Below are 6052 nucleotides of genomic sequence, written 5' to 3' on the forward strand. Positions count from 1 at the left end.
ATAAAGACAGTGAGTTTGCTGTTTCCCTTTTAAAGACTTTTCATAGCATCTAACTTTTGATAAAAGTCTCCTTGTGTACACAAACAGTATTGATTTCTATGAAGTCCTGGGAAAGTATTTCATGTAAGCAGGCTTGTGCTACCATTCAAGTTTCAAGTATTGAAACAAACAGTATTGATTTCTATGAAGTCCTGGGAAAGTATTCCATGTAAGCAGGCTTGTGCTACCATTCAAGTTTCAAGTTTCAAGTTCAAGTTTATTCAAGCTTATTTACTACAAGTTTATGACAAGTATATTACAAAGTTTGGAATATGAAACATACATGTATGATGTACCACTACTCGCAGTTAGCTACAGCTATTCAAGGCGAGCAGTGGTTTGACGCATAAAATTAAGTATTATTTGACAGTGCACAAAAATAACTTACTGAACTAAATATGAAGTACGAATCAGGTAATGAAACCAAAAAAGCAAAGAAAGGGAAAATAAAAATAAAAATAATAATAATAATTGAATATTGACCAGTACAGCATTTGGGAAAAAAAGAAAACAAAATAAAACAAAATTCATAGGAAAATTAAACAAATTAAATGAGAAGCTGGAAGGGTAATACAATAATAATAAGTTCGGTTTTCAAGGCATATTCAAATCCGATATATCAATATATTCATTTGCCTCCGAGAGTTTCTGAAGGAGCATATTGTGAATGTTGCGTTTAAATTTCGTTTTAGGCATTTGATGAAACTCACTAGACAGGCTATTCCAGATTCTAACACCATTCTTTGAAAAAGACATATTTTGCTTGTTTATTGTAGAATATTTGAGAAAGAAGTTACCTCTTGTTGATGATCTTGTGATATACGAATGAATATTATGTTGGTAATGAAATAAATTATTTATTTGGGGTGGCGATATATTATTTGATACGTCATGCATTAAAATGGCAACTGACTTGAAGTAAAGAAGATCTAGAGGTAATAGACTAGAAGAGATGAAGAGGGGTATTGCGTGAGTTTTATAATCACAAAAAACATAAGGCGAAGAGCACGTTTCTGAAGATGTACATGTACGATTATGTTACATTACATCATTGGAGGGTGTAAACTGCAGGTTGCTGGTTAGAGTTGCTGTTCACTGTTTCACCACGGCTGAAACAACCCAAAACTTTACTAATGCTAACATTAGGCCTAAAAAAACAATGTTTGAGCCCAAGGTTAGCATTTTTGTATGTAGGTTTGGGTTGTTTCAGTTATAGTGAAACAATGACATGCAACCCTAACCTGCAGCCTGCAACCTGCACTTTACACCCTCCATTACATCATTACCTTTTACTGTGATGAGTTTGGGACTTAAAAATGAATAAATCAAAATTTAAAAAAAAAAAAAACCAATATGACGTCATTATTGAGGCTTATTATCAAAACAACTGGAAATGGTATATAAAAGGCAGGTTGACAACGCTTTAAGAGCATATGTTGTATTTATTGTGCAAGATGATAAGGACAAAGCTAAGGATGTTGCTGAGGAAGTAGGAATTTAATTAGTAGGATAATAATTAGAAACAAGCTGTCCAAGGCCTTAAAAGGGAAGTTGTCAAGCTGTTTGTTAGTATAAAACCTCAACAAAGGTGTGATCGGATGTGACTCATACAATAAACTAGGGACCATGCTTTGAAAAATATGTAAGAGAACAGTTCCCTAAACTTTTTGGGAAAGCAAACAGGAGGGGAGCAAAATAGTAATAGAGCAAATTACTTCCAGTTGCTAGACGTGTAAATTCCAGTGTAGAAAAACTAAATTCATTGAATTCATCAATTCACCAGTTGGACTATACACGGGTAATTTACAAGATTGCAGAAAACTACACAACTTTTTTATTGAATTGACACCAGGTTAAAAATATAACAACCTAGTGAAAGAAAAAGTACCTGACAAGATTTTTAACTACAACATGCATGTATGCATAACTTATGAAAAAACAAAAGGCAAATTTCTTTGAGATCATCATGTGATCTGGAATGGGAAAACAAAACGTACCATCCAAAAAGGTCGGACGGCCATTTGTAAGTCAGTGTGATAATCACTAAAATGATACACATGTTAAGGATTTGCACATTAATGAAATGCAGACAGTAACTTTGTTAGTTGCTAATCCTTCTCCAAGTTATTATCATATATGTTCTGCAAAGCTGGGAAGAAACATCACAGATTGTCCCTTCCAAACCTGCATGTTATTGCATAGACAAAATTAATGGTACATGTATTACGCTCAACACTCAACTCCAAACCCTAAGTTATTGTAAGTTGTACATGTAAATTACTCATGATTGTTGGATCTAGTTGTCGTTCCAACTTCCATAAAGTGCATCCACATAAATGTGTTGTAGTAAACATTGCTTCCAGTAACAGTCTCATCAGAAGTTTATGTTATGCAGGGGTTTCCCTGGTTCATAAAGCCACATTCAGAACACACAGTGCAGTAATTAAATTATCTTGTTTCTTATTTTATTCCAGAAATGGTGAAGTCAGAAGTCCAGGAAGTGAAAGGTGTGTTAATTTGTTAATTTTAATGAAACAACCATCATACACCTTATTCCAGAATGGCGGCTATTTTAGTATTCCTTTGTTTGCTTGAAAATCGGCCAACTGTCCAGAAAGGAAGAAAAAAGCTGACACTAATGATCATTCAATACCTACTTTGAACCCTCTAACCCTTGAATGGCCTCCATTAAGTAAAGTTGTCTGGTGTTAGAGTAAAATCTATCAGTGTCACTAAGGAGGAAAAGAGTTAAAGGAGACATTCATGAGTGGATGTTCATGTTGTTAACCCATTTACCACTCAACTCAGGTCACCCAATTTCACAACTGCTGAAAAGGGCCCCATTCATGTCCATTGTTGTGTTGTGTTGCAGAGAGACTTTTAGGTGAAACAAACCAATAAAGAACAATGCGGTAATTCTTATCTTGTTTCTTATTTTAATCCAGAAATGGTGAAGTCAGAAGTCAGAGAAGTGAAAGGTGTGTTTATTAATTTTAATGAAACAACCATCATGCACCTTGTTCCAAAATGGCAGCCATTTTAGTATTCCTTTGTTTCCTTGAAACTTGGCCCTTTTGGCCTCGCTTTCAATCGTAAAATTCAAAAGAATAACTTCATTTAACCTTGAATGAGGCCCAAAAGGGCCAATTTGCACTCAAACCAAAAATACTAAAATGGTGGCCATTTTGGAATAAAGTATAATTATAATAAATTGTGATTTATACATGTAGCAAGTCAGCTGAAGAACGAGAAGTCTCACTTGTGTATCTACTTGGCTGCATGTGACAGTGTATGTGGCTGCAGTTATGTGATCACTTAAATAATAGGGTGAATTGAGCAGTAGCATTCAGAATTCAAAAACCTAATTAAATTAAGATGATTAATTGAATAAGATGAAAAGAACATTGATTTAAATGTTTGGCTTCATAAAAATCGTTTCTGGTTTTCTTCAGAAAATCATACAAGATGTAATAGGATCGACGAGATTAGAGGATGGAGATTTGATTTACTGTGTATATCATTCTCACATTTGCTCACTTGGGTGGTTGCATGGTTGGCCGCATCGTAGATATGAAATACAATAAAAAAACGTTCTCTGGCTAAAAATTTTCAAAAAGAATATAAGCTTTCGGCTGTCGATCTACAGCCTTCCACGGATAAAACGTTGAATGTGAATTAGTGAAATATATACAGAAAAGGCGAGATAAAAATGATAAAAAGAACAGAGTAAAGGTATGAAAAATGGTGGCTATTGTTTAAAAAGAATTTTATACTGATTAGGAATCGGCTTAAAGTTATTGTCAGCATGCTTGGTAGAAGAGGTGTGCCAGGCCTCTAGAGTTTTCCTAACACGAAAAGAGCCTTTGTCTATAACTCGAGAATGATTGAAATCAATGCGATGACCGAAAGACCACGCATGTTTCGCAATGTTTGACCCATTAGCACATGTTTTTACATTCCTAACGTGTTCTTTCTTGCGGGTTTCAAAGCAACGGCCAGCCTAATTCAAAAGCAACGGCCGGCCTAATTCACATTCAACGTTTTATCCGTGGAAGGCTGTAGATCGACAGCCGAAAGCTTATATTCTTTTTGAAAATTTTTAGCCAGAGAACGTTTTTTTATTGTATTTTAATATGCCTATTCCTGGCTGCGCTTCAATTTTTAATCGTAGATATGCTTCAATGTGACAGCGTGATGCAGTTATGAGCTATGCTGCCGTTATTTGACTCTGTAGCTGCGTGATGCAGCTCGAATCAAAGACCCACATTTCGACCTTGCTCACCATAGAGTCTCCAGTAGCTCAGTGGTTAGAGCATCCGACTAGATCACGGAGGCTCGTAAGTTCAAATCCCATCTGGGGCTCGGATTTTTCCCAAGTTTCCAGTGGTTTCCAATAAATTCTTACATAAAGAAGTAAATGGTAACCCTAAACACCCAAATTCTAAAGCCTGGACGTATGATTGTAAATACATGTTGGTATATACATTTATTGAGGTAGATTTCATAGAAACTTTGTATTCTATTCCATAAAGAGCTGGACTACCTCGTCATGCTGTGATCCTGGACATAAATGTGCTGCAGTAAACAATGCTTCCACTTGCAGCTCAGTTGCATCAGAAGTTTATGTTATGCAGGTTAACATGGCTCACGTAAAGCCAAATTTAGTATTTTGTAATTATTAATTGCATAAGAACATGAACATACACACAGTCAGTAATATTGGCCTGTTTGTCTGAAAAAGTAATGAGTTTTAATTTTTTACGAAGATTTGTTAAAGAAATGGACGTCTGACGAGGGAAGCACCAAAGAGAAGCTTGAAAATATGGAAGGTGTGTGGCACTGAAACAAATGACTGTACAGAATAGAAAAAAAAACTGTCCAGAAAGGAAGAAAAAAGCTGACACTAATGATTATTCAAAACCTACTTTGAACCCTCTAACTCTTGAATGGCCTCCATTGATAAGTAAAGTTGTCTGGTGTTAGAGTAAAATCTATCTGTGTCACTGAGGAGGAAAAGAGTTAAAGGAGACATTCATGAGTGGATGTTCATGTTGTTAACCCATTTACCACTCAACTCAGGTCACCCAATTTCACAACTGCTGAAAAGGGCCCCATTCATGTCCATTGTTGTGTTGTATTGCAGACTTTTTAGGTGAAACAAACCAATAAAGAACAATGCGGTAATTATTATCTTGTTTCTTATTTTAATCCAGAAATGGTGAAGTCAGAAGTCAGAGAAGTGAAAGGTGTGTTTATTAATTTTAATGAAACAACCATCATACACCTTGTTCCAAAATGGCAGCCATTTTAGTATTCCTTTGTTTCCTTGAAACTTGGCCCTTTTGGCCTCGCTTTCAATCATAAAAGTCAAAAGAATAACTTCATTTAACCTTGAATGAGGCCCAAAAGGGCCAATTTGCAATCAAACCAAAAATACTAAAATGGTGGCCATTTTGGAATAAAGTGTATAATACATTGTGATTCATACTTGTATTAACAGCTGAAGAACTAGAAGTCTCACTTGTGTATCCTCTTAGCTACATGCTACACTGTACATGGCTGCAGATATGTGATCACTTAAATAATAGGGTGGATTGAGTAGTAGCATTCAGAATTCAAAAACCAAAATTAAGATGAATACTTGGATAAGATGGAAAGAACATTGATTGAAATGTTTGACTTCATGAAAATCGTTTCTGGTTTTCTTCAGAAAATCATAATAGGATCAATGAGATTAGAGGATGGAGATTTTATGCACAGTTTATGCACATGGAATTTTAAAAGGAAAAACAAACCAGATGATGCCCGTTTTGTATTGCTGGGAAGTGATCAACTGGCTAGGATAAAATTCCCTGGGTTAAAATTAATTGTGGCGGATTTAGAGTCACCTTAAATTTTCCAATCATAAAGGTAGCTCTAAATACACTCCTGAGAAATTTTTAACTTTGCAAAGTGTTACTTTACGGCAATAGTAATCGGGGGTAGAAGCAGAATCCTGAATCATAAATCACAG

Source organism: Montipora capricornis, chromosome 4, assembly GCF_036669925.1.
Source record: "Montipora capricornis isolate CH-2021 chromosome 4, ASM3666992v2, whole genome shotgun sequence".
Classification (NCBI taxonomy): Eukaryota; Metazoa; Cnidaria; class Anthozoa; order Scleractinia; family Acroporidae; genus Montipora; species Montipora capricornis.